Source organism: Rhinoderma darwinii, chromosome 3 (assembly GCF_050947455.1).
Source record: "Rhinoderma darwinii isolate aRhiDar2 chromosome 3, aRhiDar2.hap1, whole genome shotgun sequence".
NCBI classification, from domain to species: domain Eukaryota; kingdom Metazoa; phylum Chordata; class Amphibia; order Anura; family Rhinodermatidae; genus Rhinoderma; species Rhinoderma darwinii.
Genome location: NC_134689.1, coordinates 6,369,379 through 6,384,484, shown reverse-complemented (window position 1 = coordinate 6,384,484; position 15,106 = coordinate 6,369,379). Strand labels below are relative to the sequence as shown.

General features: G+C 43.9%; 1 pseudogene; it reads right to left on the bottom strand.

Annotated features, from left to right (window-relative positions):
- Nucleotides 1–332: 332 nt before the first annotated feature.
- Nucleotides 333–2,021, bottom strand: LOC142748629 (E3 ubiquitin/ISG15 ligase TRIM25-like; annotated as a pseudogene).
- Between the last annotated feature and the right edge of the window lie 13,085 nt (nt 2,022–15,106).

Here is a 15,106-nt window from a genome sequence, read left to right as displayed (position 1 = left end):
ATTAACAAATCAGACCACAGCATGTCAATTCCTGCTGCGGAAAGTGGACAGATTTGCTGCGTTTTTCAGAGGAGATGTCACCATCTTTTTGCATAGTGAAAAACGCAGCAAAATCCGCACCATTTTCTGCCGTAAAAAACGCAGGAAATGGTGCGTATTTGCGCGAGCAGGAATGTCTGCTGTTTGCTACGGATTTGCTGCAGAGATTCCACTGTGTGTGAACAAGCCCAAAGTTTATCTGGAGAAAACGGGAAGAGCCCAACTGTAGCCCCACAGACTGCTGCGTCCTACTGGCTGAATGTTTCACCAATCAGATTTTTCCCCCTGTGATGTCACCAGTCTCTGGGCAGATTTCTCCTTCGATGATGGTTCCTCACAGCTCCTGCTCCCCCCTGATATCTTTATACAACCACCACATACACAGAATGCAGCATGAAGGGGCTCGGTGAAGGTGGTAGTGAAGGTGTGTAAGTGTCTGATGGGGTCACACAGCTCATAAAAGGACAATTGCCCGGCCTCATAATCCAGACATATCCTGACTCTATTACTGGAGATCTGGTGAGGTAACGGGATCACTTTACTGTCATGTCTCGCTGAACACTGATTATTCCACCACTGCCCTCCACATAAACACCAGGACTTGTTATTATCTCCAATGTATGACTGACGCCCCCTCCTGTCTATACTGGGGTAACACATCCCGACCCTCCATAATCCTAAACTGATCTCCACATCCCAGTAATGTCGCCCTGAGGAAAATCTCCTGCCGCTTATCACCTGATTATTATCCTGGAATCTCTCTGCTGTTTCTGGATGATTCTGCTTTATTTTTGTCCAGATTGCCGTTTTCAGGTCGTCTGATATAAAGATATTATTATGAGCTGTGTTTACATCCAGTAATATGTCTACAGGATCCTCCACAGAGAAGATTACATTTATACCTCCTATTATATCAGATAATGTGTGTGATATGTGCGAGATCCACTCCACAACCCGATCACCTCCATCATGTCCCCCCGTGTCCCTATCCCCTCCCCCCTCCTCAGGACCATACAAGTCACCTGTGTCCTCATCCCCTCCCCCCTCATCAGGACCATACAAGTCACCGGTGTCTGATCCCTGTAGGACAGTCAGTGGATCAGTCATGTTACACAGTTCCTCAATGTCCCTCATCTTCCTGGACAGCTCGTCCTTCTTTATTTCCAGCTTCTGGATCACATCGGAGAGTGACAGTGACACCTGCTCTTCCTGCCTGGAGATCTCACTCCGGACCCTCTTCTCCAGGTCGTCCACCCGTCTCCTGATGTCTATAAACAGGGCAGTGACTTTCTCTTCTTCTCCAGCTGCTTTTTCTTGAGCTTTTCTCCTGCGCTCCTCCAGACTCTGGACTTTTTCCTCCGTCTTCTCTCTCTTTGTGATCAGTTTCTGCAGAACATCTTTCACTTTCTTCTTCTTCTTCTCAGCGGCCTCATCCAGCATCTCTACCTGATGACCCCGATGTTCTCCGGCCAAACTACAGGACACACAGATACAAGCATCGTCCTCAGGGCAGTAATATTCCAGGATCTTCTTATGGACGGAACATTTTCTGTTCTCCAGGGAAGTGCTGGGTTCAGTTAGGACATGTTCTGCTGCCTTGCTGTGAACTCTCAGGTGGTTATCACAGAGAGAAGCTTCACACAGCAGACAGGATTTAACAGCAGATACAGGAGCGTGAATACAGTAAGTGCAGAAGATCTTGGTTTCGTCCTGATGTTGCTGAGTACACCGGATATTCTCCACCACGTTACACAGAGTTATGTTCCTCTGCAGTGCAGGCCGCTCCTGAAACTTTGCTCTACATTCAGGACAGGAATAAACTCCAGACTCGTCCTGTGTATTCAGGACCTGATCAATACAGACCCGGCAGAAGTTGTGTCCACATCTCAGGGTTACAGGATCTGTATAAAGGTTCAGACAGACAGAACATTCCAGCTCCTCTCTCAGACCAGCAGACGCCATCGCTACAGCAGAAGAAGGAAAGGAATGTAAAATTCTCCAACAAGCACCCAGTGGGTGTCATTCACATTTACCAGAAAGGGTGCGACTGAACTTTGTTCTTTCTTCTCGTCCTCCTGAGTGTATCTACAGGCTCAGTAAAGGTACAAACACACAGGACGTGGAAGCAGCAGGAAATTCCACCCGAGAAACATCAAATTGTGGTGCAGTTTTTCGGGCAGAATGTCCACTGCAAACATCCTGCAGGAATTTAAAAAAAAGTTTATACTTACCTCGGCCGTAGTCATGGTGATGCTTCTCTCTCTTCTGAGCGCAGCCTGGCTCCCTGGGATAACGCTGTAGTTCATGTGACCGCTGTAGCCTGTTATTGGACAGGGACACTCCGCAAAAACTGGTGTGTTTTTCTGCTGTCCGTGGTGTTGTGTGATGGGAGGTCAGGTGACTGGACTGGTCCACACTGTAGCCGGCACCGACCTCACTCAGACCGCCGCTGCGTGACCACGTCATTCAATTGGCTCTGTCCGCTCTCTTGCTCCTAAACGTGAATGACATCAAACAGAGTGGAGTGCAGTAGCTCTGAGGGCTGTGTGCCACTATCTACAGGGGGGGGGGGGGGTGTGCCACTGTCTACAGGGGGGCTGTGTGCCACTATCTACAGGGGGGGTGTGTGCCACTGTCTACAGGGGGGCTGTGTGCCACTGTCTACAGGGGGCTGTGTGCCACTATCTACAAGAGGGGGCTGTTTGGCACTATCTATAAGAGGGTGTGTGTGGCAAAATCTACAAAAGGGGCTGTGCGGCCCTATGTGAAAAGGTGGGCTGTGCGGCACTATTTACAAGTGAGGTGTGTGTGGCACTATCTACATGGGAGCTGTGTGACACTATCTACAAGACGGGGTGTGTGGCACTATCTACAGGGGGCTGTGCGTGGCACGATCTACAGAGGACACTGGCACTATTTACAGGGAACAAACAAGATATAGGAGCTCCACTGTAGCATAAAACAAAAAATGGTGGGTGCTATCCTCAGAGGAATCTTGACGAAAAACCTCATGTAAACGTCAGACCACAATTTCTTTGGATTGTGGCACTATTTACAGGGTGCACAAAGGGCACATTATTACTGAGTGGGGGCACAAAAGGCACAGTTACTGATGTGGCACTTTTATTGTGTCAAGCACTAAGGGATCATTATTACCATCTGGGGCACTATGGATGATGGTTTTGTTTAGAGGAAGGGGTTTAGGTGGGGAAGGTGCTGGAAAGGCGAGAAACCAACATGTCTGTGTGTCAATTTCCGCAGGGATGAGTCGTGGCTGGAATAAGTCGTCACAGTGGCCTGGGCCGGATGGAGAGGAAAAAATGGAAAGTGAACGACTCTGATCAGAGAAAACATCACCTGTGATTAACTGGATATAAATGTGTTGTTATCACTTATATCATCTGCAGAGCTCCTGTGTATAACTGGCACCCACCGCTATATGGGCACTGCATGGTGGTAATATTGGTTTTTGTATAGTGGTTTTTATTCAGTAACAGTATTCTTCAGTCACTATGTAGTTATGCTGTGGCGGGATTGTTCAGTGACAGTACGGGGGTATTATTCAGTCACTATGTGGTTGTGTGACGGTATTATTCAGTAACAGTATGGGTTATTATTCAGTCACTATGTGCTTATGGTATGGCAGTATTATTCAGTAACATTATGGAAGTATTATTCAGTCACTATGTGGTTATGGTGTGGCAGTATTCAGTAACAGTGTGGGGTATTATTCAGTCACTATGTGGTTATGGTATGGGGGTATTATTCAGTAACAGTATGGGGTATTATTCAGTCACTATGTGGTTATGGTGTGGCAGTATTCAGTAACAGTGTGGGGTATTATTCAGTCACTATGTGGTTATGGTGTGGTAGTATTATTCAGTAACAGTGTGGGGTATTATTCAGTCACTATGTCGTTATGGTATGGGGGTATTATTCAGTAACAGTATGGGGTATTATTCAGTCACTATGTGGTCATGGTGTGGTGGTATTATTCAGTAACAGTATGGGGGTATTATTCAGTCACTATGTGGTTGTGGTGTGGCAGTATTATTCAGTAAAAGTATGGGGTATTATTTAGTCACTATGTGGTTATGGTATGGTAGTATTCAGTAACACTATGGTGGTATTATTCAGTCACTGTAGTTATGGTGTGGCAGTATTATTCAGAAACAGTGTGGGGGTATTATTCAGTAAAAGTATGGGGTATTATTCAGTCACTATGTGGTTATGGTGTGGCAGTATTATTCAGTAAGATTATGGGGTATTATTCAGTCACTATATGGTTACGGTGTGGCGGTATAATTCAGTAACAGTATGGGGGTATTATTCAGTCACTATGTGGTTATGGTGTGGTGGTATTATTCAGTAACAGTGTGGGGGTATTATTCAGTTACTATGTGGTTATGCTGTGTCAGTATTATTCAGTAACGGTATGGGGGTATTATTCAGTCACTGTGGTTATGGTGTGGCAGTAGTACTCAGTAACAGTATGGGGGTATTATTCAGTCACTTTGGGGTTATGTTGTGGTGGTATTATTCAGTAACCGTATGGGGTATTATTTAGTCACTATATGGTTACGGTGTGGCGGTGTTATTCAGTAACAGTGAGGGGGTATTATTCAGTGACTATGTGGTTATGGTGTGGCAGTATTATTCAGTAATGGTATGGAGGTATTATGCAGTCACTATGTAGTTATGCTATGGCAGTATTATTCAGTAACAGTATGGGGGTATTATTCAGTCACTATGTGGTCATAGTGTGGCAGTATTTTTCAGTAACAGTATGGGGGTATTATTCAGTCACTATGTGGTTATAGTGTGGCAGTGTTATTCAGTAATAGTATGGGGGTATTATTCAGTAACTATGTGGTCATGGTGTGGCAGTGTTATTCAGTAATAGTATGGGGGTATTATTCAGTCACTATGTGGTTATGATTTGGCGGTATTATTCAGTAAAAGTATAGGTGTATTATTCAGTCACTATGTGGTTATGCTGTGGCAGTATTACTCAGTAACAGTATGGGGTATTATTCAGTCACTTTGTGGTTATGCTGTTGTGGTATTATTCAGTAACAGTACAGGGGTAATATTCAGTCACTATGTAGTTATGGTGTGGCGGTATTACTCAGTAACAGTATGGGGTATTATTCAGTCACTATGTAGTTATGGTATGGCAGTATTATTCAGTAACAATATGGGGTATTATTCAGTCACTATGTGGTCATGGTGTGTCGGTATTATTCAGTAACAGTATGGAGGTTTTATTCAGTCTATGTGGTTATGGTGTGGCGGTATTATTCAGTACCAGTACTAGGTATTATTCAGTCCCTATGTGGTTATGGTGTGGTGTTATTATTCAGTAACAGTATGGGGGTATTATTCAGTCACTATGTGGTTATGGTGTGGCAGAATTTTTCAGTATCAGTGTGAGGTATTATTCAGTTACTATGTGTTTATGCTGTGGCAGTATTATTCAGTAACGGTATGGGGGTATTATTCAGTCACTATGTGGTTATGGTGTGGCAGTATTATTCAGTAACGGTATGGGGGTATTATTCAGTCACTATGTGGTCATAGTGTGGCAGTATTATTCAGTAACACTATGTGGGTATTATTCAGTCACTATGTGGTTATGGTGTGGTGGTAATATTCAGTAACAGTATGGTTATCTGTTATGCTTCAAGTAGGGTTTTTACGGGATAGCCTCTGTCCTTAAATTTGCGGGTCATAATATCGGTCCTAATAGTCTTGGTGTCACTGTTGTCCACTATTCTAGAAACTCGATTGTACTAGGACTTCGGAAGCGACTTTTTGGTTGCTGAAGGGTGACAACTGGTGTAGTGTAGTAGACTGTTTCTGTCGGTCTCTTTAGTGTAAAGGTCAGTGAACAGACGACCCCCCTCATCCTTAATGACCAAGGTGTCAAGAAAACAGATAACAATCAATACGAGTACAATTACAAAACCCAAATGCATTGCATTTGTATATACATTCCACCCATGTTCCTACAAGATCCACCACATAATTAGGAGACAATGGCCCCTCCTGAGAGAAGCGTATCCGCACATTTCCGAGTTCTAAAATCCTATCCTATCATGCACCGAGACCGCAGAGCCTTAGGGACAGGCTAGTGAGGGCAGATATTGGCTCGGCTAAAAGACTCCCTAGACAAACGTTCCTCAGTACTCCCAAGAAGGGAACCTTTCCCTGTCGAGCGTGCCTACAATGCTCGCACGTGATTAGGGGTGACAAAATCCGCAATCCATCATCCGGCCAGTTAATATCCATGCACGATTATTTCATCTGCAATACTAATTTTGTGGTATACATGATCAAATGCCCATGTGCCTTGCATATGTGGGTGAAACTACACAACGTGTAAAAGATAGAATAGGTCAGCATAAATCCAACATACGTTGTAACAAAACTCTATTGCCTATTCCAGTGCACGTTCTCTCTGCCAAGCACAACATTTCACAACTCATGTACCAGGTCATAGAGCTTGTACCAGCTCCCCGTAGGGGAGGCAATAGAATTAAAAACTTGAAACGGAGAGAAGCCTAAAGGATCCACAGACCGCAGACACTAGAACCACGGGGCCTAAACCGAGAATATGAAATCAGTAGCTTCATATAATTAACATCTTTCAATTGTACTTTATACACTGGTCTCATAGTTGCATTACAGGACACGCCCATTTATGGCATATAAGGACGCGGTTGGCGTGCTTACACCAACGCCATTACTAGCGGCTAGCCGCAACTAGAACCACAAGCGCCAACTACAGAATAAACCCACTGCCATAACGACTCAGCTGAGAATACAATCTATAAGCTGGACACATAGATACTTATGCTTGACCAGAAGCTAACCACTATCTTGAGCTTATATCCATATGATGCTGATGTCTCTATTAAGAATAAATATATATATACCATAGAGCAAAGTAACGGCACCAGGACTTCAGAATAGAGGAAATAGGGTGGATTTATTCACCTCAGGCTGGAGAAAGGTTCTGTGACTAATCGAAATGTCGCTCACTTGAGGTGAATAAATCCACCCTATCTTGATGTGCTTAATAGTTACCACTGCTCCATTTAACGTATTATATCAGCTCTGAGACTTTGACCATAATTTTAATGTATGAGCTATACAATGTGTAAAAGTGTTTATAATTATGTGGTGCATATATTCCATCATTCCATCGGTTACCTTTGTATTTTCCTCTACCATTCATACAGATTACTGTCACGTAGGGGTGCGTGGACCAACAGGACACAGGTCAAAGTCTGTAGTTCAATAGGTGTACCTGTGGCAACTTCAGACAGTAGCAAGGCAGGCTCGGATGGCACCAGGCGGACACCAGGGGGACACCAGGCGTGGTGTAACAGGACAGGCGTAGTACTCAGCGCAGCACGACTCAAACTCTATACAGCACTTGAACCAGGATAACATGGGATACAGGTTACAGGTAGCAGGAACGGGAACACTGGGACTAGGAAATTACTAAAGGGACCATTTGCAGAGACGAACATGGGTAACGACAACAATGTTCAGGCAATGCAGGAAGGGGCAGGGCCCTTCTTATAGTTCAGCGTGCTCATGGGCTAATTTGATTCTTTAATTCAGGTGCGCGCTCTGGCATTTTAAGATGGGCACGAGCGTGCGTGCGCAACCTACGGGACACAGACAAGTGAATCGAAAGTGAGCGCTGGCGTCTCCTGAGGAGGAGATGTGGGCCAGCACTCACTGATCCATGGCTGCGGCTGTCAGAAGGTGAGTAAACCTGACGGCCCGCGGCCATGTTCATTACAGTATCCCCCCTCTTACGCCCCCGCCTCTTGGGGCCAGAGAGAAACTTCTTCAGGAGGACAGGAGCATTGAGGTTCCCCTCTGGCTCCCAGGACCTCTCTTCAGGACAAAACCCCCTCCAATCCACCAATTAAAAGGTTCTTCCACCCACTCCCTTGGTGTCCAGGATCTCCTTAACCTCAAATGTATCTGATGAACCACTGGGAGCCACTGCAGGACTAGGAATCTAGGAGTAGCTGTTCAGGGCCACAGGCTTCAGAAGGGAGACATTGAAGGAGTTGGGGATCTTGAGGGTAGGAGGCAGCCGAAGCTTGTAGGAGACAGGGTTGATCTGTTGCAAGATCTCGAAGGGTCCGAGAAACCTGGGAGCAAACTTCTGTGATGGCACCCTCAGCCGGATACTTCTGGAGAACAGCCAGACCTTGGTACCTGGAGAAAACTGGGGAGGTTCCCTTCTCCTTGTGTCTGTCTTACGTTTCTTGCGGTCCACCGCCAACAGAATGGAGGATCGGGTCTGCTGCCAGATCTGTGGGAAGTCGCTAAAAGCAGAATCAGCTGCGTGCACTTCGGAAATAACAGATACAGGAAGAGGAATTTGTGGGTGTTAGCCGTAGACAATGAAGAACAGTGTCGTTTTTGTGGACTCGCTAGTATGATTTTTGTATGAGAACTCGGCCCAAAAAGAAGCTGCACCCAGTCATCATTCTGCTTGAAAATTATGTGTCGTAAGTAGTTCTCCATGATCTGACTGATCCTTTCGACTTAACCATTGGACTGGGGGTGGTAGGCTGAGGAAAAGTCCAACTTTACATTGACTTAAAAAACTGCTTGGTCATTAAGGTTTAAAATACCTTTGGTATTGAGGGGTTAAAGAGACACCGTAAAGCACCACAGACGCACTGTAACGTTCATACCGAGTCCAGCTCACAACTTCCACATCCGTTAAATTGGAATGAAAGAACTTGGACACACGCCGGTCACTGCTGACAGGTCCTCAATCACGAGGCTGAACTGTGATTCTCGTCAAGCTCCGGCTGACCTTCATCTTCTCCGTCATCTCTACTTTACCTATTGTCTAAACGATGAGCTAGAAGAAGAGTTTAATGACAAGTTTATCAAACATCAAGTGATATCAGTATTGACTAACTTGCTGGACTATTGTATACGTCTCCATTCCCCTCTTTCTTCAAAAATGATGCAGATCTGAAGATAGATGAAGTTATTGCCTTGGCCTTACAGTCCCATCTCTTTTCTCTAGCGCTTAACCCTTACTCTCCTGGAGTTGTTTCTCCTGTAATAGCAGCGTGGGCATTGGTTCCCTGTGTGTTTAACCGTGTGAGATATTTAAAAAGGGAAGCGCTGTGGAAAACAGATCTCAAGCCAGGAATACCGCCGTCCGTGATTAGATGATATCCCAATGACACTGTGTGATGTGTAAACATGGGTCAGATTAATAAAAATGACATGTTGTTTGATGCTTTAAACCTCTCCGACTGTGAGGGAAAGAAAACACGGAATCTGTATCTTGTGTGGGGGTAAAAGCAGCTGGCAGCTCCCAGTGCTCCGAGACAGATAGAAAATGGTTAACGCAGGGCCTAGAAAGTGCAATACAAGGGAATCGAACTGATAAAGAGGTGGCATCGATGAATGCCACCGGACGGGACATAATCTTGTTCTCCTGGATTGCAGGCGTTTCATCACTCCAGGGATGTGCTTCAACCCAACATGTGCGTCATATATTTGGTTATAAAGCATATAAGTGGTTGCCACCCAGGAGACCAGGAGTATGTACCCGAGCCAGATTACAATCAGCTACTTAGATAGATATATTAGGTTTAAACTTGTAATATGTTTGATTGCAAAAGTATCAGCAGTTAAGAAAACAGCGCAGGATATTAAAGTGCATGAGGTCCAGACCACCCACCACCCAAAGAACCGAGGTGGGAGGAAACATTCAGAGCCACCTGTTTATGTGACACTAAATGCTTCCATACCTGATAAAGTTATCTGTCAAGCCGTAGCACAACACCAAGATGGATGGCATTGCCCGAATTGTCAAACCTGTAATTCCCTAAATCTTCAGGTGTGTACAGTATGTAACGCCCTACACTCACCTATTGCTAGACACGTATACTAGGAACCCATCCCGAGGTGAATGGCACAACGAGGTGCTCTGATTCAGGGGATCTGATCAAAACGTAATCTCAGACGAGTGTTCTAATACATGGCTAAGCAAATTTATGTTCAAAAGAAGGGAATTGTCAAAAATACTCTAATATCTTTATATGTGTGAACCTAAAAGTGCTTCATATGTACTGCTATGCACAGGTGTCATTAGGGCTCACAGAACTGCTGAAAACAACAGCCTACAGGGGGCGCTATTCTATTCTAAATCGTTTGGTTTATGACTTTGTATTCAGCTGTTACAAAGGCAACGTGACAAACCGTGATGACATTGTATTTCTTATGGCTAAAGATATATACGAAAGAGGAGATTGGGATTCTGTATATTACCATATGTAGAATATTTATGTTTGCAAGTGGAGGTTACCACCTACTCTCATTTTCCTATAAATAAAGATGGATCCGCCCCCTAGGAGCAGAGACTGTTAGGACACTGACGCTGGGTGTCATGGTCTCTCCGGCCGGCCTCCCTCAGATCCACCAGTGAGGGAGCATTCATTAATTTGGAACTCATAGACAAATGCAGATAATGTCCAAAGTTAACGGACAATGTAAATTCTGCAGCGACAACAGCATTTACCGTGCGTTAAAAATGACAATTTAACTTTAATCTGTGGCTTAATACGATTACGGTAAAACCAAATTTATTTATTTTTTTTACATTATACCACTTTTAAAAAAGAAAAAATCTTTATTAAAAAAAAAACAAATTGTTTTGTTTCACCACATTCTGAGAGCCATAACTTTTTTATTTATTCGTGGATTGAGCGGTTTGATGGCTTATTTTTTGCAGGGACGCGCTGTAGTCTTTGGTAACATTTGTTGGTACATACAACTCTTTGATCACTTTTTATTAAATTTTTTTTTGGGGCTAAGTTGACCAAAAAACTGTGATTTTGTTGTTTTACATTTTTTACAGCGTTCACTGTCTGTTATTGCTATAATTTAATATTTCAGACTTTTACAGATGCAGTAATACCAATTTTGTTTACCTTTTTTAATTTTTACATTACTTTAGCGCAAAAATGGGAATTTTTTTTTTTTTTTTAACCTAATTTTTTTTTTCCCCACTACTATAAGCTTTTTTTCACTTTTTTATTACACATTCTATTAGTCCCCCTATGAGAATTGAACCAGCGATCGTTAGACGATCACTGTTCCTGGCCGTTAGTCCCGGGTGTCAGCTGACATCCGTACTTCATGGTGTGCGCTCAACGCGTGAGCGCGCTCCATATTTCTCCCCCTGCACCAGGATGTACCGGCATGTCCTGGTGCGTGAGCAAAGGGGAAACACTTAAGTCCTAAGCTAAACGGTGATACGTAGTTACAAAAATCACAAGGCATTTAGAGTGGGGAACCTCCCCTCCCGTGGTCCATCCTCTCACCCGTATGTTTACGGATTTCTGCCAATTGACTTGTAAAGACTCAAAGTGTTGATGGCTTCCATAGCACGTGGTACGTAGTTAGACATTCATAGAACCATGTCATTGGTGTGTAAGCGGTCTTCTCTAGGGTCTTTACAGATACCCAGATCAATAGTGTCTTGTCTAATGTGGAGAGTTAGAGGCGCCACTCCGATGGCGTGGAGTAGAGGAGATAGTGTTTGGCTTTTCCGGCCAATAGCGATTCCTCCCGACCCCCTCATACACATGCACCCTCGGCTCGATCGGCCGTGTTTTCTCAGCAGGAAGAAGGGGTAAAATCGTCGCATTTTTTGTTCAGGGTTCTCGGCTGTATTTTAGAGGACTTGTGTATTTTCTATCCCTTGTAGGAGAAACTGGTTGTGTGTCCCATGGGCTGGTTCCAGTCTCTTTGGTGGTAATGTTGAGGTAGAAGGGAAGAGCAAGAGCCCTGCACAGATTTATATCCCCTCTGTGGAAAAGATGTGACCAGACTAATCTGGGGCCTCATTCTCCACAGGACTAACAGCAACCGCAAGGGCAACCGCTGTGCTATGGAAACCCATGCAAACTTCAATAATTGGCTATGCACAACCGCTTTTGGCAACACAATGCAGCAGCGTGGGAATGTACCAGCGGTATTTCAGAAACAGTTCTACAGGTTTTTCCAGGAATGATTTCTTCCACAACTAAGATTCTGTTTTGCCAGTATCTGGATATACACGGCAATAGTTTCATTCACTGACAGCAAGAAGAGATCTTACAAATATTGACGAAAAGATACACAAAATATATGGCAAAGTTGCAGAAGTTTTTATTCTACAATGATTAAGCTTCATTTACAAATAATCCAAAAAGATATAAGACCCGATTTATGATGTGCCGGCCCCACCCTCCACCTGAAGGACAGATCATCAGAACACTCAGATGTTTTCTTATCATTGGTTTTTATTGGATATAAATCAGAATAACAATAAATAAATCATTGATCTGTGAGGATCAATTACACAAGCAAATAATAATAAGTCTGAGGTGCAGCAGGGACTAGATGACAACTTTCACCTGACTATGAAGCATTCTCTATGCCAAGACCATATCACATCACCTGACACAGAACTGGTCTGTTAAAAAGGACATTTCCCCCTAGACCAACCCAGACAGGGACCATTAGATCATTAGACCCATTGAGTTAAAGGGGTTATGTCTGGACTGAAAAGTATTAGCATTGTACTCATTGCAGTATGTGATACACTCGCTAATATACATTCCGGTCCCCCGTTGCTCTAATTATGAGATTTTAATAGATATTTATAGGGCGGGGGACCGGAAGTCTAGTTGCACAGTCTTCATGACAACACGATTCTCCATCATGTGACGGGCCCCGCTGTACTCCATGTACTCGATGTGCTACTGCTTGTACAGCAGGGCTGGTCACAAGACGAAGAGTCATGCCATCATGAAGGAAGACTGTGCAAGGGTTTATTTCTAGAACGTGTGATTGTACATTAGTAAAGTATCAGTCATTATAAATAAGTGATTAGCTAAAGCCAAAACATTATTAAAAATAAGATGCACCCACAAATCCCGACCCCTCAGCTATTGATGGCCTATCCTGAAAATAGGCCAACAATTTTTATCTACTGGAAAACCCCTTTAAACTTGGGCCCCTCTTCTATCCCCATCACCTACAACAAAACCAAAAACTCACCCTGTATATATTTGTGTATTTATCATATGGTTAAGGAATCATGCACACAGACATGTTAGACCGTAGTTTTGCGGCCGTATACCGCGAACAAAATAGGACATGTCATTATACGGTCCGCATTTGCGGTCCGTGCTCATTGAAATGAATGCACATCTTGTGTGTGCACGGTCTGTGATTGCGGACGGCCCGCGTATGACACTCCGCGGCCCGTCCATGCTGTAATCACGGACTGTGCACACAGCTACAGTCGTGTTCAGAAGGCCTTACAGCTTTGTACAACTTCAACATTTGTGCCCAAAAAAATGGTGCACACTCTTAATAAATTGGTCCCATTTTTCGCCTCCTTTCAGCCACACCCCTTTTTTCCTAGATACTTTTTAAAGCCTTGAAAGGTGCAAATGTTGTCTAGAATAAATAATAAATTTGGCACATGCCATTCATATTACTTTTTTTGCGCATTTTGTGCCAGAATTCTTTTGTGCCAGATTGTGACACCTCCTTTTTGCTGCACTCACTGAAGGCAGCATAAGATAGCGGCAGAGACACTGATTTCAGCGGTTTAAGTAGTAGGAGAGGTGAACTTTTTGTAAAACGCACATGTTAATCGGTGCAGTGATCGCATCGCGCTGTAACGAAGTGTCCTGCGTATTCATGAGATGCCGATAACCCTGCCTGATTGATAGCATTCTCCTTATCACTGTGCATAAGTAGAAAACTGCCAATCAGTGGCGGGACTCTACCCTCAGTCGGACTAAAAAAAACGTTAAAAAAAATAAACAATTCAAAGTTCAAAAATACTATTCTATTACAAAAAATGTTTTATTATAAAAAAAAAACACACTACAGATAAAGTTTTTTTTTTACCCTCCTCCTAATCTGTGAGTATGGCCTTTTCTGTGGTTTTAACTACAGATAATTTGTATTACTGAAAACGTAACGACCTGTGATACAAAATTAATATATCCAACACGGTGAACGTCATCAAAAATTTTTTTTTTTTATTCCCCAAAAAAAGAAAAGATAATCAATACATTATATGTATTGTAGAATTCAACTTGTCAAAAAACAAGCCTTGATTTGGCTATGTTGACAGAAAAAGAAAAAAATTATGGTTTTCAGAATGAAAAAATAAATAAAAATTGCTGTGTCCTTAACCTCTAGGCGAAAAATACAAGTCACATAATGGCCAGAAATAATGTTATTCCTCATGTACACACATATGAACGCTTATTATAAAATGTCACCTAAAAAAGTTAGGTACGCTTTAAAGGGTTAGACCCAGTTGTGTAAGTACGGCTGTAGCAGCCATAGTGGCTGCTACTGGGCTCGCGGTATGAGGGGGCCCACCCAAGACTGGTGGCGCCACTAGCAGCCACTATGGCTGCTACAGTGGTAGCGACGCCACATTCAAAAGTATCTGTGTCCTTAGAACGCAGATAATATTGAACACTACGGCAGACCACGAAGGTATCTCCCCACTCTGCCATTAAAGGGGTTGTCCCACAAAACACATATATCTACAGGATAGGGGATACATGTGTGATCGCTGGGGCTCCGACCACTGGGAGCCCCAGCGATAAGGAGAATGGGAGACCGAAAGTCCCCTGAAGTGTTCCAGGAGAAGCATGGGACTTCCGGGGTCTGTGTCCGGCAGCTCCACAGAAATGAATGGAGCGCTTGTGCGCACGCGTAACTGGCGCTCCATTTCTATGGAACTTCCAGACACACCAGCCGGACACAGACCCCGGTAGTCCCATGGTTCTCATGGAGCACTTCAAGGACTTTTGGTCCCCCTTTCTCCTTATCTACAGGGGGGGGGCAATATAGCACAATCTACAGGGGGGGGGGCTGTATGGCGATATCTACAAGGGGGAGGTAGGGGCACTATATACAAGTGGGTGTTACATTATCTACAGGGGGGCTATATAGCACAATCTACTGGGGGCTGTGTGGCACTATC